The sequence below is a fragment of the Cavia porcellus genome, unplaced genomic scaffold (assembly GCF_034190915.1).
Source record: "Cavia porcellus strain 051 isolate PalLab524CR breed Dunkin Hartley unplaced genomic scaffold, mCavPor4.1 scaffold_1, whole genome shotgun sequence".
NCBI lineage: Eukaryota > Metazoa > Chordata > Mammalia > Rodentia > Caviidae > Cavia > Cavia porcellus.
The window spans coordinates 37,693,928-37,719,421 of NW_026947484.1; the positions used below are offsets into that span (position 1 = coordinate 37,693,928).

General features: G+C 33.8%; 1 pseudogene; it reads right to left on the minus strand.

Moving 5' to 3' along the window:
- Nucleotides 1-14,170: 14,170 nt before the first annotated feature.
- On the minus strand, nucleotides 14,171-15,017 carry LOC100735752 (small ribosomal subunit protein uS5-like; annotated as a pseudogene).
- Between the last annotated feature and the right edge of the window lie 10,477 nt (nucleotides 15,018-25,494).

Consider the following 25,494-nt stretch of genomic DNA (forward strand, 5'->3'; position numbering starts at 1 on the left):
TTTAACTAACAGACTCAGCAGGGAGACAAGATCCTTAGCTTGTAAATGTATTCTACCTATGCAAGGGGAAGGAAGAAGATGCTGAGATTGCAATCTGCCCTGGGTGAGAAAGGGGCAGTAGTAGCCTACTTACAATATAAGGGCAGAAAAGAGGCTTGTTTCCTCCCTCCCTTTCTTTTCTTGTTGCTTTTTGTCTTCTGCCACCAAGAAGTATTGCACCTGTGCCATGCCCCCTTGTATTGAAGCTAGCTGATTATGCTCCAAAACCTCCACAAACTGTGAGCTAAATAAACTTTTCCTTCCTTAAGTTTTAGTGTAGGGTATTTTGTCCCAGCAATGAGAAAAAAATAGCCAAGACATTTGGGCTGTGGCTAGTCATGGACCTTACATCAGGAAAACATAAAATGATCTGAAATTGATTGTTACTATACTTGAGTGGTGCATCATTTTGAAGTGCACCTTAATTTTCTAACTCTTTCTGAAAATTTTTTAATCCTCTGAATTTCCGTAACATGTATAATTTTGAATACTTTCTTCAGGTGTTAGTGTTAATTAATCTTCCTATCAAGATTATTTTGTCTTCCTTATTCACAACAGGAGAGGTGAAAATTCTAAAAAATTCAACAATCCTTGTAGTGAAGACCACTGTTTATTTATTTTCCAAATTGCCAGAGTGGAGTAGTACTGTATTAAACTATAGTAAAATTTTTAAAGAGAACTATTAGATTTACTTTAATTTGAACTATGGAGCAGGATTCTTGTGGTTTCAAAAGTTACCAAATTATTTAGGTTTACTCAGGCTCCCTATTCTCCTTCTTATTAGGTGACTTACATTAAACACTAATGGACAAGAATTAGGAAATCTATCTTAAGCATATGTTAGATGAAACTTCTTTTAATGTCTATTTCATAGCTATTTACAGCTTTAAGAGCAGCTTGAAACCATGTGTACATGCATAACTTGTTCTATTTCAATATATTTGTAATTTTTCTTTCCCTTTGTAATAACCATTTTATGATTTAATATGAATCACCATACATATTATAAATCATTATATATGCCATTAAAATGTACAATATATTTACTTGGTGTGTAATAATATAACTTTATGGCACCATATCTTCCCAGTTATCTTTGCAAATGAAAGTTTAAAAATAAAACAATTAATTGATCTTTGCAAATGTAAGTTTACTTTTAAAAACAATTTTATAGTATTTTTAGACATATCTGACCTTTTAATATCTTATATGTAATTATTAAGTTTACTGCCCTAATTTAATTTGTTTCTAAGGTTAATAAAGCATTAAACAGAATACTTTCTTAAACTTTCTTTTAAGCTACATACTTGCCTTCTAAATGAATGCTTGCATTCCCTTTCCAATTCATACCCATATTTGCCAATGATGCTACAGCTTGACACATAGGAATAACTCACTCCAGACATTGTACCATTCAAGTCTGTGAAAGTATGGTTTGTGTTACTTTGTATATTGAACATCTTTGTCACATATATGAGGTCTTTTGGTGACCAAAACCTCTCTTCCTGTTTGTGCCATTCTTGGACATGTTCTGATGTTACTCTAATTAGATACAAGCTGACAATTCATATAATGTCATTGTTCAAAGACCTCTACAGTATTTAAATTATTTTTACTCATAGTGTAGTTTATTGATACTTTCTGTTCTTGTCTATTTTTAGCTTTAAAATTTAGTAGGTAAAAGATTGATTGAGGAAGCTGAGAATAAGTTTTTCTGTGTCCCGGATCTCTATTGTCTTATTCCTTCAGAAAAATGCTTGAAAAAATACACAAATACAAAAACCGTTTTAGGTGCTTTGAAAACTGGAAAGTGAATTTTGTCACTAGATTTTTGAAAATCTATTAAACTATTGCAATAACTCAAGGGCTCGCTTATTAGTAAAAAGGGTTTGTCACTTAGCAGAATATTGTTTAGATGACTTACAGAATAAAATATTTTGAATTTGCTTTAGAATTTGTCCCACTTCTGTAAGATGGATGGACTTGGAATTAATGTTCTTATAAAAAATATTCAATCTAGTTCCAAGACACATAAAGAATTACGTGAGGAAAAACATAAATCCCCCGGTCTGCAGTGACAATGCTTTATGTTAAACCCTCACTGTCACCTCTGTGAACTGCACAGGGACACACAACTGTAAGGGGAATTTCATTTGAGTGTTGCTGAACAGAAAATTGCACAACAGGACACCTAATATTCCCCATGGCAGAGATTGAAATGAGCACTTGAAAAGTCAGAAGAATTTTATTCCTCTTCACTTATTTCCTTAAAGTTCACATGAGAAACAGGAAATGCTTCATTCAATTTAGCATATGCAGATGAAGCCTAGAGAAGATGACAGAAATCAAAAGACATTCCCAGCTGCCATGTCTGACGGTGAAGAGAGGACACACAAAGTCTTGTTTAAGAAGTGGCTGGAGATTCCAACAGAGACTTTGCCATGTGGGAAGGGTAAAGTATTGACATCTGAATGGAGATGGGGAAGGGGAGCAAGAAAAGGAGGTGTGGAAGAGAAGGACACCAGAATGATCAAGATACAATGGATACATGTAGCAATGCTCCAAAAGAAGGTAATTATTATGCATTGTAAACATACGCCAATAAGATCCTTTTAAAAAGGAAAAAAAAAAAAAGATAAAGGCCAATCACTAAAACATGAGAAAGTCCTATTCCTTGTAATGTAATTTTATTTTTGCTTTCATCTCATATTGGGAGAGGGAGCCCATAACTGCATGTGCTGTGATGCATGAGTGTATATGGAAACAAGGGTGTCATTTGAATAAATCATCCTATTGAAGCCCTTGGTGTGAAATACCTACATTACTGGAACAAGGAAGACTGCCAGGCATGGTGGTACACACCTGTAATCCCAGCACACAGGAGGCTGAGGCAGGAAGATTGCTGCAAATTGGAGACCAGCCCAGGCTACAAAGTGAGTTGAAGCCCAGCCTGACTGCATGGCAAGACCTGGCTGCAAAAAAATAAATAAATAAATAAAATAAAATGAAGGAACAAAGAATATGGGCTGTCTTTAGCTGCGCTCATTTGAATCATTGCCACTCCATCAAGGCATCTTTCTGTCTATATTTTTATTGAATTTTAAATAGCAAAATGATTGTGTGACTGTGTTTTGAAAACTTAAACATGTACAGTTTTAGTTGTTATGCTTAATATTGTTATTCTACTCTTATAAGTGAATTTTGCATCTTCAGTGTATGTGTTTGACATGTGTTACACATTTTGATCATGGGCATCCTAGGCTACTGAATTTAGATGCTACTTTGTTTTTTATTTCAACTTTTATTTCACTTATTGGCGGATTTCTATTGCACTGTAATTTAATTTTAACAGTACTTTTTCATAATGGAATGTTATTTAGTGCAAAAATGTCTGTAAATTGATCTGAAATTTGGTTGACTTTGATTTTTAAGAATCAATTTAGTGCATCATTTTAGATTAATGCATATTTTCAATAATTTAAATTGACAATGAAAACAGTGAAAGCAGTGAAAGCAAATTATCTGAATGACTTATTTGGAAAATTTTAATGCTAATTGGTGTAAAACAAATAAAACAAAAAAGACATGTTACACAAAATTCCATTCCTTTTCATTAGATACTTTAAAATGTTATTGTTTAATATTTTCTTTTACGTCCTAACATATGCCTTCTAACAACTTTAGTTTTGACAGTTATCTACAAATTTAATGTTACATTGCAAATATAATTAGCTTTTTAACAAGTGTATGATTTAATTTCCTTTTCAACTCACATAAAGTTAATAGTCTGTTAAATTAGTAAAATTTTATACCATTATTCATTGTCATATCAAATGGCATATATGTATTTGCACATATATAACAAACATACATTATATATGTGTATATTTTTGTTTTATAATATTTTATTTTCCTGTTTGCATAGTATTAATTTTTTACCTCTTCTGCACTTGCTTATTTTGATGTGTACTTTGCTGTATTTGTCCAATATTCCAATACAGTTTAAAAATTAGAAGTATAATTTTAAAATGCTCAAATTCATTCAACAATTCATCAATTTGATTTTCCTTCTTACCATTATTATATCGTGGAGCCTTAGTTCTTTTGCTGTCAAAAGCAATAGTGGCTTTCCCGGCCAGAACTCTCATCTCGGGTATTGCTTTTTTCCTTTCTGCCATGCTAAGTTCTGATAATTGTCAGCTAGGGATAGGAACAGCTTTGTGATCATGTAAGTTATGGAGGACTCTAGATTTTTTTTTTTCTGTTTTCAAAAACAACTTTATTTTAAAAATCACATTCTTCCAATCATTCCTACTAAATGGCATTTAAAATTTTTTAAAGTAGTTTTTTTTTTAAGATCTTTATTTCTTATTCAAGGTGATACTAAAATTTCAATCTGCAAACACTTTGTTCAGAATCCTGAAAGCAGTACTGTACTTTCTTTCATACTGCTATTGCTAAGTAGATGCCAAGCTCATTCTGTCTTAATATTTGTGACTATTTTTCTGTGTGACAGCTTTTGGAATTTTTTTTAATACTTGATGCTTTACATTTTTTTTCTTTTTCAATGTGCTTATTTGTTTATAGACAATGTGAATTTAGTAGTTTGGGAGTTGTTTTTATATTAAAATTTTGATATTTTCTTTCCTTTTTTCAATTCTATTAGTTACATTATATAGTATCCATCAAATTTCTTCAAGGAATCATGTTTCTAAACTTTTCCCAGTTTCGTTATTGTATTTTAGTTTCATTTTGATTTCTTCAAGCTGATTTTCAATTTTTAGTGAATTTATAATTTCACTGGTAATATTCTAATTTAAAGGTTTCCTTTATCTCAGTATTTTTACATTATCATGTTCTTGTTTTATTTAAAATATTATATATTTTATTTATTATTTATAGTTTCTTTGTATGAAGGTATCACTCTTTGTTATTAATTTCTACTTGCACTTCATATGTTTCACTTTTTCCTCTCTTGCCATGAAACAAACTTCCTTAAATGAATGCTAATTAGTAGATATTAGCTCATAAAGATAAGATATAAAAGAGATCATTGGTTTCTCAGTGTCACAGTGAACCTGGTCATTTTTGACAGTCTTTTCTCTTAGGTCACTCATTATCTCTAGAAAATACACAAGCAGTAGATACACAATAGTTGATACAATTAGAACTAAAAAGGTAGATCTACTTTATTGTTAAAGCGACCTAAAAATCTCAAGAGATCAGCAGAGAGGCCTTAATGAAGACCTTTGACACTTTCCATACAATGACTTCCCGTTCTGCATCCACTAAGTGTCTGTGAAGAGGCAAATGCCTAAGTAGATACTGCGCTTTCCTGACCCTAATGTTCTGGGAAATGCAGTCTCCTGCACTTTTAGATTTTCACTTCTCTCCATTATACAGTCTTGTGTTTTATTCCTGACCTCTGTGCTGTCCATCATCCTGCATTTTGAAATCCCTCTGCAACTTCGTCTAAATGTAAGAACAATATGTCCTGAGAGTGGAGGGTTGTGTTTTCCAACAGATTGCAAGACACTGTCACCGTGGTGTTCATTTTCTCTACATACAGACGTTTAACCCATTGTCCCATTTTAGCCTTATCCCTTACATCTCCTGTCTTAGAACATTTACCTCTGGAGGCCTGGGAATGTTTGGCTTTTAAAATTTCTCTCTGTAGAAGTTCTCCACCAAATTGATATCACTCTAATTTTTATCAGTCACTAAATAGTTATTGATATTTGTAGTTACTGAGAAAATGAAATATAACAAACACTTTAAATAAAATTAACAGTGAAAGCAAGTAAAAATTGGGAAGCATGGGTGGTGTAAAGTAGACACTCTCCCTTTTTAATGGTTTGTTTCTTCACAATTTCATTCAGCTCTATTTTATGCTTATTTTATTTTGCATAAATAGCATCACATTCTGACATTTTTAAATAAACTCATAAAATATAGCATTTTTATTCTTTATAAAATATTTACTTTGGAATTTTATGTTCCCATTAGGTTGCTGTATGTTAGCATTGGCGGACTCAACAATCACTTTCATAATTATCACTTGGGAATTTTTTCCTTAGTATCCAGGAGTGAAAGAAAACATAGAATATATGCAATTACAGTATCTCATCATATGGAAAGAGGAGGCAATGAATGTAGTAATCATAGATGACATTTGTACCCTAGTTTTGTTGGCAAGGAAGAGGCAGGTTATATGATGGAGGTGCATTGACTCATTTCAAAATTCTTCATAAAAACCTTGAGATAAGTATCATTTTATACCTAACATGCTCCATTTTCAACACTATTCTCTTCACACATATTTTAAACAAATACACCACACCATCATAGAGCTTAAACATGTGTTCAGTGTGCAATCACACTGTTCTGTTCTTAGCGTGTTTTGATGTAAGTATTAAGGACATATGAGAGACACAGATCCAGGCACATGAAAGATTTGGATCATGGTTATGAGCTTACCATTCTCCAGCAAAAAATATAGGATAAATTATAGACTCGGTCCAATCAGGGGTTTTCAAAATTCTCTGATTAATCGAATTAGTTAGGAACCTAAAAACTACAGATAATTCTAGTCCTTACTCTAAGTCAAATAAATCCCAACCTTGCTTGGGAGCACACTCTCACAGGTCCCTTAGCAATATTAACCTGCAACAAGAGTAGAAAATGCTGTTTCTAAACCATATTTTTCATTTTAAAATGGCACCATTTTAAATAATAAGACCAATACTGTAGGGCTATTTTAAGAACCAAATGAAGAATATGGATGTAAGAAAAACATAGCACGATGCCTGGAACATTATAAATAATTCATACCTCTCACTCTCTGGCTGAACTATAAATACAATTAAAGGAGAGATGATATTCTTGCTCACTGTCTCCTGTATGGCACACAAAAGTCACTTAAAAGTATTTGTTGGCTCAGTGAATCACTTGCACTGTCTGTTAGAGGGGGAGACAGTCTAGCCTTGATATTGCTCAACTTCATTGCTCTTAATAAAAATATTAATTTCTGCTGTAAAATTAGGATTTATTTCTACTATTCAGTTCTAAATAGTATGTCTTTCAGCTATGCCTCATTCTACTGTACATCTGTTGTATACATTATCTACTCTATGATTACATTTTCCTTTTCCATCATCCTTTCCCTTATTATTTTTTCCTTAGTCTCTTCTTCTTTCTTCCTTCTCATTTATTTAAGCTCCTTTTCTTTCTCTTTTTCTCCTTGTTCACCTCCTTCCTATTTCTGTTGCTATTTCTATCACACAATCTCTCATGTATTTCCTTTACAGGAAAAATTGTTTTCTGTTTATTTTGCCTGGCAATCACTTATAAATGAAATCATTTTTCATAGGGCAGTAATTTTGAATTTGTCTTCCAACATAAGTCCGTCTTCCTTGTACATCAATATTGTGTACAAGTAAAGAGAATAAAATGCCTTAAGAGATTGATGCCCAGCTGGATAACACAGTGGTAGACCATATAGGTCAGAACATGGAGTGAGAGCTGAGAAGAATTCTGCACCTGTGCACGACTGGTAGCTGAATTTAGAACAAATTTTCTGCAGGGCAGAATTTTTTGTGGAAGCATAAGTTTTTCACTACTCAGCACATAAAGGATAAAAGAACTTGCTGTTTTATAAGATGAGGTTTCTTTTCAGTACTGTGGCCTGAGCTAGAAATAACTGACACAAACTCAAACTAAGATTAAACTCATGCTTATATATGCTTATATGAGGAACTAAGGACCAGGAAAATGACAGGTAACTTCAACACATATCACACATATGCATGTGTAGCGCACACACACACACACACACACACACACACACACACCCCACAATGTTATTCAAATTGAAGTACTGTAAAAGCCAGCTGAGGTAAAACCTATTTTTTAAAAGTAAGATAGCATGGCTAGAATGAAAAATTTTGGCCCACAGAGATATCTTTGTGCATAGAGTAAAGTGATACATGGAGAAATACTTTGACACAGTTATAGCTCTGTTGAAACATTATGAGCTTCAAATTGCAATAGGGTTGGCTGAAACCGTAGTTTCACAATGTTGGCCATTTTGTGTAAGTATAGACAGGTTGAGAAAGTATTCTGGACTCCACGAAGCCAAGATGTATTTTACAGTTTAGATTAAAAAAATAATGTTCTCTGAAGTTCTTGTGTTCAGAGGTGGGGCTTTTGAAAGGAGATTATAAAATGATACTTATCAATAAGTTAATACATTCAAGGATTCATTAGCTGAAGGTGCAACTAAAAGGTGGAACCTAGTTGTAGGAAGTGGGTGACAAGTGTCATGATCCAAAAGTATGCATTCTTGACATTTGTTCCTCCTCCTTTTAATCTCTGCTTCCAAGTACCATAGGTTGGACACCTTTCCTTAGTGATGTTCTTTTATTACACTGTTTTTTATTAGATGTAGACAATCATAGACTGAATCCTCTGAAACTGTACATAAAATAAACCTCAGTTCCTTTAAATATATATAGTTCCTTTAAATTGCCAGTTTCATACATTCCAAGTAAAGGAAAACAACTGCTACAGAACATTGGTATCAGAATTTGGGCTAGTGCTGTGACAATAATGGACCTTATGAATAGAAACATTTGGAATTGGCTTGAGGGAGAAGTTTGAACAAGTTACAATTGTGGACTAAGGAAGTCCTAAAATTCTGTAAGCTAAGCTTTATGGATGATACTGGTCGTAACTCAAAAGACCAGAATGCTGGTAGGATTCACACATTAAAGGATGATTAGGTGAGGTTTTAGTTGGGAAAATGAACTGGACTGGGCATTGGATTAGTGGCCATGCATGTTCTATTCTGATAAAAAAAAATTAGTGTCAACATTTTGCTCACCTGTTACAAATTTATGTGAGGCTAAATTCACATGTGATAACATAATTGATTTGGCAGAGGAGATTTCAAGGCAGACCAGTATGCAGGCAGTAACATGGGTACTGCTGGTTGCTTTTAGCCATTTTATCATAAAAATCAGGAAACCATGGAGAGTGCAAGAATCATATGTTCAACAGAGAATTGCAAGAATTCAAAGGAGGGTCTGGGAAGGCTAGCAATGCTACTCTGAGAGGGCAATGCATAAGACCACAAAACTGAAGACAAAGGTGCAGGGGAGACCTCAGGAACTTGGAGATATCAGGAACATAAAATATCTCTAAAGAAAAACTACCTCCTTGAATGAAGCCAGCTTAAGAAAAGGCCATCTGGGCTATAGCCAACAGGACACGGGAAGGCTGCTCAAACCCTTGGAACTCACATCCCAGCACTACTTTCCCTGAACGCTGGACATGGAGCAACAAAATATGTATGCTCTTGATTTGCTTCCATTCCTATGTCCCCATTCTTCCTTTTTCAAAAAAAAAAAAAAATATCTATCCTGTGTTATTGTATGTTGGAGGCAGTTAGCTTTCTGAATTGTCCAGGGTCTCAACACTAAAATTTACCTTGGATCTCAGACAAGGCTTTAGACATGGATTTTTTTAGCAACACAGTCAATTTTAAGACTTTGATGACTCTTAGACTGAATGCATTTTACATGATGAAATGCATATGAAATTTTTAGAGGATAGTATGGAATATTGTTGTTTAAAAATTATGCTCCAAATTCTCATATATTCAGAAGTGGGGTTTTTGTAAGGTTCTTGGAACACAGTAGTGGTGGGGCTACCCTTATCAGTGGATTAACTGATTAGTGAATTCACTAATGAAAGTGCTGTTAACAAAGTGGGTCTGCACAGCTGCTGGGGTTGGCCAGAGAATATCTTGGAACTGGGCAGTGCCCACCACCACGGGGACATCAATAACACAGAGAGTCTGGCAGCAGACATCTTAGAGTTGGGCAGAACCTACAGCTCGGTGACATCACCGAGTCCCCCTGTAGGGAGGTCTGGTGGAGGACATCTTGAAATTGGGCAGAGCCTGATGCCATGCTGGCTTCAGTGTCATACAGAGAACTAGTGGAAGACATCTTGGATTTGGGCAGACCTGCTGTCCTGGTGCTCCTGTCACAGAGAGGTCTGGAAGAGAACAGCTGGGATTTGGGCAGAACCTGTGCCATAGTGACATTAGTCAGCTGCTTCTGGTACAGAGAGAATTGGAAGGAGCTACTGGGGTTAAACCAAGCCTCTGCTTGGGGCCCAATAAGCAGATACAAAATAGTGACATCCAGATACAACTCAGTAACATCCAGAAAGTACAGCCTAATTTAAGGATTGACTGGCACAGAGGCTAGAGGCTAGCCTGTACTGCCGCTGCATCCCAGCCTACCCCAGATAACAGCAAATTGGGGAGGACAGCAAAAACTCAAGTCAGCACACTTCTGAAAGGCCCTAAGCAATACGGAGAGGGCCAGAGACCCCCAGGACACTCCAGTCTGAAAGAAACCAGAAACATGACAAGAGAGAAAAAAAAATCCCCAGCTACCCAACATGAGAAAATAAGCCCAGGAGAAGTAAACTCTGAAGAGAACAAGCACAGTAACCATCCAATACTCGACACAGCATCAGCCGAAATTAAAAAATACCTTCATGACCTCATAGATGAATTTAAAGCTGTACTCTTGATCCAAGTGAGGCAAGATATAAAGAGATTAATTAAAGAAATGACAAGTCCCGTCCAAGAGAACACAGATGGAAGAACTGAGGAAATCAGAAAACAAAGAGAAACTTCTGAAGAAGAATTTAAACATAACTTAGAATACATGAAACAGATCCAAAGAGATTACCAGGAAACTAAAAACTCCATTGAACACTGGCAAAATGCCTTGACAGAAACTAAATACAGCCTTCTGAAACTTGAAGAGAGATTTATGGCCTATGATTGTGAAAGAAAAAGCCTCTTAAAAATAACAAGGAACCAGAAAGAAACAATTCAAAAACTAGAAGATGACAAAAAGATACATAACTTAAGAATAAAGAATGTGAGTGAGGAAGCAGGAGCAACCAAAAATAAAATACAAAGAATATTCACAGATATATTAAAACAAAATTTCCCATGTGTAGCAAAAAGAAATGATATCAAGATAAAAGAGGCATACAGAACACCAGCTACCTACAACCAAAACAGATCTACGCCTAGACATATAATAATCAAGATTCCAGAAATCCACCAAAAGAACAGAATATTAAAAGCAGCCAGAGAAAAGATGCAGATTACCTACAATGGGAAAATTATCAAAATAACAGCAGACTTATCAACACAAACTCTTAGGTCAAGAAGGGAGTGGGGAGAAATATTCCACGTCCTGAAAGAAAATAATATGCAACCAAAGCTCATATACCCGTCAAAACTCTCTCTCAAAATTAATGGAGAAATAAGATGCTTCCAAGACAAGGAGGAACTGTGGGAATTCGTGGCCACCAATCCAACCCTACAGAGAGTGCTGAAGTTCATTACAGAGAAAGAGAGGAAGGGATACCAGGATTCCAGCAACAGTGGCAGAGAGGCCTCAATGAACAGGGCAGACAGTGGAATGAGGGAATAAGGTGGACAAATTATAGCAGAAAAGTGGAGTAGCAGACATGAGGCAGAGATGGTAAGCTATAGTCTTTAGTATAGACAGCTCTGAAACACTAAAAAAAGGCAGAGGTCATTGTTAATGGTGTACAAGGATTTAAAAGACACAGTAGTCTTATCGCCATATTTAGTCTGAATTTAATTTGTTCTGGTCTGTCCACTCGTGTCAGATTTGAGGGCACAGACATCTTGACCCAAAAATAGCAGGTTATACCATGGTAACTATCCTTACTTTCCTATTAACTTAAACTGAAATCCTGTATTACTTACATTGTCTCACTATGACTGATTTTAATTGAATCTGAATCATAAGACTATGGGTTAGCCTTGGCTGATTTTATTTGAATTTGGTATGCTAGTTAGTATCAACCCTAAAAGTAGAGGCAACTACTCTGAAGATGACAAGATGTAAAGGATATCCATACTGGTATTAACTAGTAACAGCTCTCAAATCCTACAATGCTTTCAAAGTTAAGTTTTTATAAAAATAGGTAATACTATGTTTAACTATAATAAGCTGGTGTTGTGAACAAATCTCTTGAAAATAACAAGAGAAAAACATAGTAACTACGGAAGATCATCTATATTGTGGTCTTATATGTCTTATCCATTGCATGTTTTTCAAGGAAATTGTTTTGCTGTCTTTCTATGACTTGGTTTTCCCTGTAATACAGAGAGGATAGATATATATGTAGAAATTCACACATGAGTTTTTTTTTTTAATTATTTACGGGAACAGATTATATAATGCAAGATGTAATGAACAGATACTCTGAGGAAGAGACGCTAAGAAACCCGAGGCTAATTTTGTATCATTATGATATAAATTCTAGCAATACTATTGTTCGCTGATTAGAATGACATTGGTCTGGTCTCTTGAGTTCAATTTCAGCATATGTAGAGATGGGGACAGCTATCACAAAGAGAATGAGAGATGCGATGGTAGTTATTATTGTCTTCCCTAATGTTAGATCTTGAAGACCTAAAAAGCCTTCATCATCCTGTAATGATTTGATTATATCTATAATATGCAATAAGTTATAAAGTGGGTGAAGATGGGGACAACTATTTGTAAGAAACTAGAGACAGTTAGATAGACAGTGAAGATCTCCAGTGGACTTGCTTTGAAATCTGTATTTCTTTAAATTGTTTTTTTTTTAACTGTTTTGTTTTGTTCTGTTTTGATATGTTTAATCTTACCCTCTTTGAGATGTAAAACAAATGTGTAGGACTGATAACCATATTACTGAGCTTTTGTTCCATCATTGAGCAGAACTGTTTGTAGTGTCACTTTTTGAGTGTCATTCTAAATACTTTAATTCTATAACCTGAACAGCTCTTTCTAAGATGACACTGTGTAACTTATCAACCAGCAAATTCTTACCATTTGTTTTTCTGTAATTTTGTATTATTTCTACCCTTTTTTTATCTCCATGAATTTTTTGTTTCTGTTTCTTTAAATAAAAAAAATAAAAATTAAAAAAAATTAAAAAAACAAAGTGGCTCTGTTAGAAGCTTTGTGAATGAAGATTTTAGGAAATAAATACAGAGTGGCATTAAACAGTAGATAGCTTGCTATGAACTTTTAAACAATGGAGTGGTACCTGTCCTATAATCCTCTATGAGAAATTACAAATTCCAATCAACTGGGGGAGAGTTGGCTGAATTGCAATTTCAGCAGAAGAGATTTTGAGATTCGGTGATAATGCCACTTCCTTTATGAGTGTCCAGTGTAAAAAGATCTGATTCTGTATAAATATCTGGGGTATAGTAAAATTTAATTTGCATATCACCCAGTATTGTGGTTTAAAGGATAGAAATGATGTTTTTCCAAATACACAGGCCCTATGAAAAACATTAGTAACCACATTGTTTTGAGACATTTTTGTAACATTTTATTTTGCTAGATTTTGAATGCCTGTGTATTTAAAAGGGCGGTTATAAAATAGGAGTTTTTTTTCTAACACTGTAAATGTTGAAACAATCTACTTTAAAAGGAAATAGGGCTTTATAGAATTAAAATAACCTAGAACTTCTGAGAAGGATAGAATGATTGTTTCTTCTGAGATCAATTGTTTAAAGAGAGCATTAAAAGAAATATTTAATTAATGCTACCTTGAGGTCTTTTAGGTTATGGGTCACTGAATATATATAAGAATGCATAATTAATCTTGAAAAATCTTAAAGTACATAGATAAAAGAGCACTGAACTGTTTGATGCCAATCAACATGTAATCAAATGTCCAAAGTGTCTCAATTATTGTATTACCATGACTGGTTTGGCTTTATATCATAAGTAAAACCTTGTATCCTTGGTAGATGAAGGGGCTTATCTTCTGAAACTCAGGCACATGTAAAGAACTGCACATACAGCATGCATCTCAAAATTAATGTATGCCATCCTGAAGTTTTCATTCCATGTGCCAAGATGGTTTTGTCTATATCTTCTTCATCTTTCTTAACAGACAACTTTATTGTATTCACCTGAGTCAGAAGTATCCATGGATTCTTGACTCTACGTTTTTTTTTTTTTTTTCAGATTTCATTCATTTTATTTTTCTTGTGTAAAAACCCTTATGTTGTACCTACCGCTGGAGCTTGAGTCCTTTGATCAGAGACTAGTGTGGGTTTTCACAAGACAGTCAGTGAATTCCTGGTAGGGAGACTTTGTGAACACAGTCTCTTTCTAGAGGTCAGGAGTCATGTAGGTAACTGTAGGTCTTAGAGATGGCATCAAAGGTGCCTTAGCAAAATTGCCCAAAGTAGCAGTACAGTCCCAGGCAAAGGTGTAGCAGTCATCAATACCAGCTATGAGCAGCATCACTTTGGGCATAAGGCCTGAGACAACCCCAGTGCCTTTGGGTTCGGGGATCAGACACACCACACAGAGTCACAGCGGCCTGGCAGCTGGCAAGGGACTGTGTGGGGCTTGTCAATCTTGTTTCCCCAGTGGCCTCTCCTCTCAGGAGCAATGGAGAGTTTGTCCAGGATGATGGCCCCCCGAATGGCAGTGGCTACCTCCTTAGAACACTTTAAATCCAGAGCCACGTGACTTTTGTATTCCCCAGGGACGACAAATGCCTTGAGTCTGGTCCCCTGGCCAGCACGAGTTTGGTTCTGCACAGGCATGATCTTCAGGACTTCATCTTTGAGGGATGCACCCAGGAAAACGTCAATAGTGTCAGACTCCTTGATGAGTAGGGAGAAGAGAAAACTTTCCTCCAGGGACTTGATCTTCATGTCCTTGACCAGTCAGTGCAGCTTGATGACAGAAATCCACTCCTTGTCCTCGGCCTTACCACCACAAGCTCCACGGCCTCGAAGGCCACTTCAGAAGCCTCCACAGAAGCCACTGCGGCCTCCCATGCATGGGCCCCCTGGAACCTCCCGGTCCTACTGCTGCAATGGCGTCATCCTCCATCTGGTGTTTCCTCAAGGAAGAAGACTCTTTAAATTTTTATCTCATGTTTTATTTCATTAGTGCGTCTTATTTAGTCACTTGTCAAAAGAAAGAACAACTGAGGAGGGGCAAGGAGAAAATATTATATGTCTATATATAGTCATATATATGTATATACATACACACAAGAGATAGTATAATACTAATCTCTGTTAGTTCATCAGAAAGAACAATTTGTGCTTGATTTGTTCAATTATTTGATAATTTTTTTCACATCTATACCTCATAATCTGAACAGTTACTCTGAAGATAACATAGCCAGTGTTAATCTCCTATTGTTTTTTAATTCATCATCATTTTTATTATTTTTTTATTTTTAAAATAAAAAATCATAACTTTCATATGAAGTTCCAAGAAATAAAGGATAGAAAATAAAAATCTTGCCTAGACCTTTTTTTTTTCATGTTCAACTTTCTCCTGATTTCTGCCACAACAATCTCATATTTGGTTTACACCAGAACACTGGGTCTCCGGAATCTGATAAGCGAAAAAGATAAATTGCTTTCACAGACTGACACTTTCAGGTTGGAAATTTGTTCAGTTTATCATAGGTTAACAAGTATGGAATTTTTTTTTCAAAGGATGGCTAACAACCAAAAATAAAAATTTCTGGCATTGGTTATGATGAAGAGTTATAAATAAAAATATTGCTGTTTGGGTACATGGTGGTTTATTGACACAGAACATAAATTTCTCACATATAACAAAGAGAGTAAATATACCTATTGAGCTTATAGCTTTAGACCAAAGAACAAGAATAAAAATTTTCACATACTAAATATCAGAGGTGAACAGTTGATATGTTTGCTAAAAGAAATGATAGGGACTTGAAGAAAATTTTAAAAAGTGTAGAAATTTAATTTCCATATTCAATTGATTTTCATCTTCTTTAGTGAAAACAAAACTGAAAACTTTAAGAAGATGCTAATTAAAATTTCGCCTAGTGAGCAAGGGTCAATACAAAAGTATGACACTACATCTGCTTAATGCATGCTCTGAATGAACTAATTACATAGTAAAAGTTTCTAGTTTCACAAGAACACCTAAAGAAATATATGTTTAGTGTACACTCAGTTTAGTTCAAAAAGTAGAACAGGTATCAAAAATGTGACTGAGATTCTTAACTCCTATAGCTGATTGAACCAGAAACAGGAACAGATCATTAAAGTTTGATGTATTATACTGCCAAAACAATCGTTAGCTTATTATACTGAGACTATTAAAGAGAAAATGTTTGTTGGATCCAGATATTGTGGCACATACCTCTAATTTCAGCATTTAGGAGGCTGAATCAGGAGGATCACTGTACTTTGGAGGCCAGCTTGCACTACATAGTGCTTTTAGAGCCTGCTTAAACTACATGCAACACCCGTCTCAAAAAATATTTCTTGGGTCCTAAGTCTCCTGGAATTAATGAAAATTTAGAAAGTTGCAAAATTAAATAATATTTTTCTTTTATGGTTGAACAACCCTCAATGAAGGATCAACATAAAGACATCATTTTTACATGTAAATAACAAACTAAGTAACAAGGAAAACAATCTCATTCATAATTGCTATGAAAAAGAAATATCTAGGAATCAATCTAAGAAAGTGAAAGACTTCTACAAGGAAGTGTAGAGATCACCTAAGAAAGAGATTAGAGATGTTACTAGAATACAGAAAGACCTCATGAATTAGAAGATTTAAGATTGTTAAACTTCCCTATTACCAAAAGAAATCCACATATTTGATTATAATCACCATCAAAATTCCAATGGCATTTTTTCACAGAACTCGAAAACAATCATAAATTTCATATGGAAACACAAAAGAACAATAATTGGCAGATACAAGACAGGTAGCATCAAAATACTAGATTTCAAATAATATTACAAAGCCACAGTTAAAAATAACAACATTGTACTGGCATGAAAATAGACAAATAAACCAATGAACCACAGTAGAGGACACACAAACAGACTCATACAGCCACAGCTATCTGACTCTTAACAATGAAACCAAAGCCACACATTGGAAAAATGAACAGTCTCTACAGCAAGTAGTCTGGGGAAAACTGGACATCCATATTTTAGAAGACTGAAATTCAATCCATACTTCTTTCCCTGTACAAATATCATTTCAAAATAGTAAAATGACTTCTTTCACATCCTGAACCATTTAAACTGCAAGAACTAATCTTTGTGCAGGGGCCATGTTTATCTTCTTTGTATCATTATCTCTGTTTACCAAAAAGAATAGTTATGTTTCCATTGTCTGATTATTTGATCATTGTTTTCCATACCCAAATCTTATAACCTGAACAACTGCTTACCAAGATAATATATGCAAGCTAAATATGCAATATATTACAAGCTTTACAAGATAATATATGCAATATATTAACTAGTGTTAATTTCATATTTCTTTTTTAAATTCTGCATCTTTTTTATCCTTTTTTTGTTTGTATCTTTTTAAAATTAAAAAAATAAGTAAACTTTGAGGAAACAAAATCATAGGCTTAGAGACTTCCTAAGTAGAACTTCAGTATCATAAGAAATAATAGCAATGATTAGCCAATAGGACTTATTAGGAAGCTTCTCAAAAATGAATCAGTCAAGAAAGTGGAGAGAAAATGTGCAGAAGGGAAGAAAACCTTTCCAGTTACTTCTCTAATATAACATTTATATCTAGAATTTATAAATAACTCAAAAAACCCAAAAGATATAATATCTAAATCAATAAATGGGAAAATTAACTGATCAGACACTTATCAAAAGAAAAAACATAAACAATTTTATCGGTATCAAAAAAAAAAAAATAAGATGGATACACTGACCAGGGAAACAGATGAAATGATGAAAAAAATGTCCATGGTAGGATAAAATGAAAAGAGAATTTCTGAGAATTGCACACTAGAAAGATGCTCTCAGTAAGAAACCACTGCAAAGTCTGATCAATAAGTATGCACGGACTCTGTTGTAACTCATCACGCTCTTTATTTTGTTCTCTGGTTATGGAAGCAAGTCCATCATTTGCACCCTCGAGTAACTGCATTTAACACAATGCACTTCGTTATTGACAGTGTAAACACACAATAAATGAGAAGCCACTTTAAGGTTGCTGAACAATGAGAATTTTAAAATATTAATTATTGCAGCAAAATAGTTTCATTACAGTAAAACTCTATGTTCATCTGGCTTCCAGAATGATCACTTAAAACTGTGTTATATTTCCCATTCTTCTTCATAAATCCACCCACCGATTCAGCGTAAAAGACAAAATTCCAATAGAAACCTTCTTCCTGTTAACACTCAGTTGCCTTAGACGTTCTGTAACAGTCTTTCCATCGCCAAACATTTGTGTCTTTACTTTCTTGGAATGTTACAAGATCAGTCTCACTTTTGTTTTGTTGTTCCTTTTGTGCAGAACACTACTCACAGAGATAAATACAGAGTTCTAGCTCATCTCCTTCATATTATGTAAATTCTATTTCATCTGTAGAGCTTTTCAGACTATGCTTTATTAAATAAGTAAATTTCATTCTTTCCTAACCATGTTAATTTTTGTCTATTTTCTCTATAATGCATGTATCCACTGGTATATTGTACATGTATTTATCCTAGTTTTTGAAGTTGCTAATCAAAAAAAAAAATAGACCACTAAATACAGCTTGCTTTAATTTGATTCTAAGAAAGATATTTTCTTAATTATATGAAAGGTAAGATTGAATTTGGGTTCTTAGATTCCTCTGAGCTTCAAGTGACAAAAGTGATTCTCTCTCTCTCGTGTTGTCAGTCTGTTTAAATTGTTAGACTAAAACACCATAGTTTGCTGGACTTATAAACATCAAGGTGTCAAAATGTTCTTTACAACTTTTTAAAATAACCTCTAATCTCATTCACAAAGGCTTCACCCTCATCACAAATTATTTCCCAATGATCCTAACCACAGATACCACACACTGAATATTAAGTTCCAAAACATGGATCTGGGGAGGGGTACACGTATTCCTCCTATAACAAGAATGCCTCGCTTTGAAGCAATCAGGAATTGTGCACAGTTGAATTTGTAACTGTGCCCTGACTTCTGGAACTTCTCCGAGCAGCAGTTCCTTAACAGATGATCTGTAGGCAGCAAGCCTTGCATTTGGTAGGTAACACAACTGTGAGCATAGTGCCAAAATCTATTAAGTACTTGGAGCTTACACTCATCTTAATGATGGTCAAGTGAATCAGGCTACCAGCTATTTCTATCAAATAATTGTATAGATTAGAAATTCACTGTGGAAAGTATATAGAAAAACTCATTGATATTGACACTTTCTCTTTATCAAAGGCAAATAGATATAGATATTAGTTATTTTATTGAGCAGGTTTTGAAAAACGACAGAATTATTCTAATATAAAATTCTTGACAGTATTTTCTTAAGTGTTTTGCTTTTAATGTTTTGATAACATAATTTGCACAAATATAAATAATATTTTGGATGTTTTTATTGGTTATGTATGTATTAGATACATTCCCTTTCATTTTCTTAGAATTGTGCCTACTTCCCTACGTGATGATGTTAGACTATATTATGACCAGTAATGTTCCTGGGTTCTCTATATCTCTTGCTCTTTAAGCTTTGACGGGATAGAAACCTAGCATGTAATTTAAATATAGAAAATCTTTGTTGATTTAGTTGATACATTTAGCCCTCTTAGTCATCAGAATAAGCCAACTTCATTTTATTAAACTTCTGCCTCATAATTCACTTTGAGGTTTCTTCCCTGACCTGTATAAATATTTCCTTCAAGATCTTTTGCTGACAATTTATCTGCCATGTTTCATGCCCAAACTCTGCCCAAATTCAGTTACGGACGTTGGGTGAGTTATTTACATTAACTGGTCTAGATTTCCCAGTTTAGATAAATACAAAACCTATTTGTAATACTCTATCGTATCTTACTCTTATACTATTATGTTTGCTACACTGCATAATTCTTAATTTGATATCTGTTATTTTTGTAACAGAAGTAAAATGGGTAAGCCTAAGTAACAATTTTATTTCATTAATTAGTAAAGACTGTAGATTTACCATGCATCTTGAAAGCTTATATGGTAGTACTGCATCTTTTAATAAAGAAGCCAGACCATATAATGACAATGTATTTTATTTTCAAAATATCATCACTAAAATTAGAAATAGCCATGAAAACCAGAAAAATTATATGTTCATATTTTAAAAGGAAAAATTGTTAAAACTCATTTTCATTTAAAAATAATTAGCCAAAGAGAAGAGGCCAAAGTGCCACCTGAAGAGGAAAAGAAGAGATGAAAATCCCATGAGTGTTCCCATGGAGGGTATTTTTAAGACAGACATGTGAGAGCAGATAGGGATAGGAATGGAACTGGAATTGGAGGAATTTGAAACTCAGACTTTCAAGTGCTGTAGCAGCCAGGATAGTCTTTCTGCAGCTCAACCTTAGCTATTTTCTGCTGTCTATCTTTTGGATTGGAAATACCCTAGTATAACTCTTTTCAATAACTTCCCCTGTCTGGCAGGAATGCTGAAAAAGAATTCCATTAGACCTACCACTCAACGATGAAACATTTAAAGTGCACTGTCTGGTTTAGGTAATACATTGGCAGAAACTGTTTTATTTCAAAGAAAAATCCATCAATTAATAAGGGAACATGACAGATAAAGTGACAGTATTTCTCTGTGCTCAAGAGTTTGTTAAAGAAAAGAGAACACTGGATATCTGTAGAGGAAAAAAATCACTCCACAGAAAGAAAAAAGAGTCCTCTGAGAATTCAAAGGGCACACTAAATAGATCTGTCAGATTCTTCCAGACTTTGATGAAAGACACAATATGTGATATTAGGAAGTCTCTAATCCAAAACAATCCTTCACTTTAAATGAATTCTAAATGCAGCCAAAGAGAAAGATTAGCATGAAAGGAAAAAGAAACTAATCTTTAAAATCAGCAAAATGAAGAATAAGTTTTCCAGCTCCATAATTTGTTAAGAATATGGCTTAACTCTAAAACAGAACTGAAAACATAAAAGCCAAAGGGGAAAAAAGGGAAACATAAATTGAGGCTGTTTGTGTTGTGCACTTACACAAGCACATTATTGAATGCCAGTGTATTTTAGCAGGACTATCGTGGATGTTAAATGTATTTGCTTCCAGAAGATTTGTCCCCATGCTTTAATATAGTTTAATGAAATTTTTCTCTGTGTATCTACTCACGGAAACCTTTAGGGACAATCAGCAACACAGTGGTAAATCATACAGAACTTATTTCCAAAAGGAACACCCAAATTAGATGGCTGTACTATAGAACTAATGCACTGTATTTAATGTGAAAATTATTATTCTTAGACCCTTATATAGCTATAATTAGTCTGATCCTAAGCATGCAACTAATTGAAATAGGAAATTTGCAAATTAATTTTGTTTTAGTTTCTCACCATCTTACAGTTTCAGAACACATACTATGTTATTAGCCCTGTACTTAGAGTTTATCGTATTTTAATTAAAGATATAATAAAAATAGTAATTAGTGCTTGACAATTTTCACAGTTATTTCTATGAGCAATATAGAAATTTTACAACAACACTGACTTCTTAAAAAACCTATCTGGTGATAATTCTTTGAGTTTTTCTTTACAGCATTGACACAGAATATCGGTAGCTTGTACAACTAATGAAAACTTTAAAAAATGGAAAATGTGAATTTTTAAATAAGTACAAAATAGTCACCCTGACTTCTGCTCTGATCTCTAATGGACCATTTGTTCTATACTAAAGTAGTTGTTATACTGTGAAAACAAACAGGCATCCAATAGACAGGCTCAGAGGGCGCTAACACACCTTGAAGACAGGCAGCATCCACTGCCAGCAAGTGCATCAGCCACAGCCTGGGCAGATTCTCCCACTCCCTCAGAGCTTCCCATGACTGTGTAGCTATTATAAATGTGCTTCTGTAAACATGGGTAAGTACACATCTTTTTAGTATGTTGATTTTAACTCTTAAGTCATTTTGTTTATATCTTCAAAGCAGAACAGTTAGTCCTTGACTTGATAGCTTATATGGTAGTACTGCATCTTTTAATAAAGAAGCCAGACTATATAATGACAATGTATGTCACGGGCAAGTGACATACTCTGGTTTTATCCTTTTATCAGCTTGATTCTCCATGCATGCATGCTGGTATGTTGTCTCTAATAGATGGAAGTGTAAACTGACAATTTTTTTTTTTTTTTATCTTATGGTCCAACAGTGGTAGGACAGATTGACAATTCTTGCAGCCTTCTGGATACCAGATAAAAATGGTACTTTTCTAGATATTGCTTTCAAATTGATGCTAGTTCAGCTAATGTTAGTTCACTAAAATCTAAGAAGTGACTTCTTACATGCAAGCTTCTCAGACTTGGTGAAATATACTTTTCTGTTTAACCCTCATGCTTTTCTTTAACAAAATATGTGACAAAATATTCATCCATGATTACTATAAAATAAAACAGGAAAATGTATATAGCCTTAATGGAAATACTAGGAACAATTTGGCTACACAAAGATATTTGAGAAATACATATATATTTTTTCAAAGGATTTGGGTTGCCTTTTTGAAGGAATTTGAAATATAATAACAGTCAACATGAATAAAAGCATTTTCATATTGTTTTAAATCTATCTCAGTTCTGACTTTCTAAAGCTTGAGTAAGAACAGTCTTACCTCATATTGCGATTCACACAACAGGCCTGTAAGCCACATTATAAATTCATTTGTAATTTATAAATTCAGTAATTTCTTCAAAAAATTTATATTGGACATTTATTGCATTTAATCCACAAACTATGTGAGCACTTACTACTTCATTGAAGTTGAGAAATTTTGTTTGGGCATGTTTAGATATTTTAGGGGTTTATGCTCCCAAAAACCAAGGACCCTTGGAAATCTCACTTGCTATACTGAGCTAAAAATGTGCTTGGAAATGAGAAAAATTTTAATTTGTATTACGGAAAGTATATTTCTAAACAATTTTGAATACCTCCCCCTTTAAATATATTTTAGCAAAATATGTTCATTTTAGTTAGCATAACTAAAATAAACCACATCAATAATAAAAATATTTACTACAAAGAAGTATTAAAGACAACAATTACACATTTATGTGCAAATATAGTGCATTAATTCATGGTCATAAGCGTTTAAATAGATTAATTAAGGCAGGTGCTTCTAGATTTTACTGAGAAACTATCTCAGAATGTTTACTTAAGACGAAATTTCATTTTTATTTGTTTCAGCCAAATACTTGCATAATCCCTTCACTTCAGTTTGCTTGTGTAGATATGGCAATAATTAACAAAATCTCAAACATATAAAGTCTTCTCACTCACCAAACTACTGAAGTGAGACCAGTATGTTCTATTATTCTCCCAGAGGTCCACTTATGTGCATGATGTTCCCATCCAAAAAATAAATCTTGCAGTTCAAATTGCCATATGCTTAGCATGTTAGCACAGGTGAGCACAGTTAGACCAGCTGCTGTTGCTCTAAATAATGATATCATGTAAATAAGAGAAAATGCCAATTGAAAATGAACACACATTTTTTTTTCTAATTTTAAGCAGAGACAACTTAGAAAAATAACTGCAGTAAAAGTTTATTGATATTAGTGGAGTTGGTTTAGTAGATATATTGATAAAATACCAAGTTTCAAGAATATAATTGCTTATTCTTCTGTTTTGCAAAAAACAAAAATCCAATTTTGATGATGTCTCACTTTTATATTGGATTCTGTGTCTTTTAGACAAGACTCAATCCATTTGAAGCATAGCTTTCTGGCCCTGTAGAATTTTTAAATTTCATTTCATGTTTCTCTGACACAGGTTAAATATTTCCACCGATTCTTTACGTTTAAAATAGCTATTTTTAGTATTAATGTTAAAAGCACTAAAAAATACGTGAGGGGAAGTAAAATCTGGATTAATCAGAATTGAAATTCTTACATACTGTTATGCTAAAATATCTCAAAAGCTTATCACCACACAAAAGTAGTTAATTGATCTTTAGCAAAGAGTAAAGGAAACAGTGGGAAAAGTCATGGTACTTTTGTCACATATCGTTTGAGTAGCTGAACATATGCATGCAAAAAAAGAAATGAAACTAGACACAGATTTTAAATTGTCCATAAAAATAAGTTAAATGATATATCTAAGTGTAAAACGTAAAATTACAAATTACATAGGAAATGATAATGTAGTATATGACTGAATTTGGATATAACTTTTAAAATATGGCACTGAAGTAAGATCTATGAAAGAAAGAATTGGTAAGCTACATATGATTAAACTAATTTTTTTTTTATTTCAGCAACAGATGGGAATCATGAGAAGAAAAAAATAGTACAGCATTTGGAAGTAAATATTCTTAAAATGTATATGCCAAATATGTTTTATCCAAAATGTGTAAATAATCCTAATATCTTAATGAGAATAAAAACACTCAAATAAAAATGTTGCCAAATATTTTAACATATATTGGACTACAGAAGAAATATAGGTAGGAAATATGAATTATAGGTATGAAATATGAAATATAGATAGGAATGTTGCTACGTGTCATGTCTCATTAAGCAAAAGCAACTTGAAATCAAACAGCACTAAATACTTACTTGAATGACAAAAAACTCCACAACATTCTAACACAAAATACTTACAAGAAGGTAAACATGTAGAGAACAGCAAGAACTCTTATTCATTACATGTTATGATTTATATACAGATGTCTCCCTAACACCCCTTATAATTAGGGTTTTGAGGTTGTTATTGGATTAGTGAATGTGTTAATCAGCAATGAATGAGTCTGCTGATGAGTTTGTAGCCTAATGTGATGTTGTGAATGAAGCCTTGTTGTAGGAAGTGGATCACTAGATACATGGCCGAGAATGATCTATCTCCATCCTGTATCCCTTCATCTCTTGGCTTCTCCTTTGCCATCCCCATCCTCCATGCATCCCTGACTTTCTGTTTTACAAAATAGCTGTATTTTTTTAAAAATCTTACTTCCTCTTAATCATAAAACCCAACAGTTGTGCTGTGTGCTATTTATCTTCAGAAGAAGAAAATGTATAACTACACAAAAACCTACCCAAAGTTATTTCTTTCAGTTTTACTCATATTTTCCAAATTTTGTAACCAATACATTTTTCATGGGGTGAGCAAATTAATAAATGGTGATACACTCAGATAGTGGAATTTTATTCAGCATTTAAAGGTATTAACTATTAAACTATGAAAAAATATGGAATAAATTTAAATGCAAATTATTAGGTGAAGAAAGTCTTGCTGAAAATTCTATGTATTTTATGATTTCCACTATGCAATATTCTAGAAAAGGGGAAATTATGGAAATAGCAAAAGTTTTAGTGATATCCACGCTTTGGGAAAAAGATAGAGAT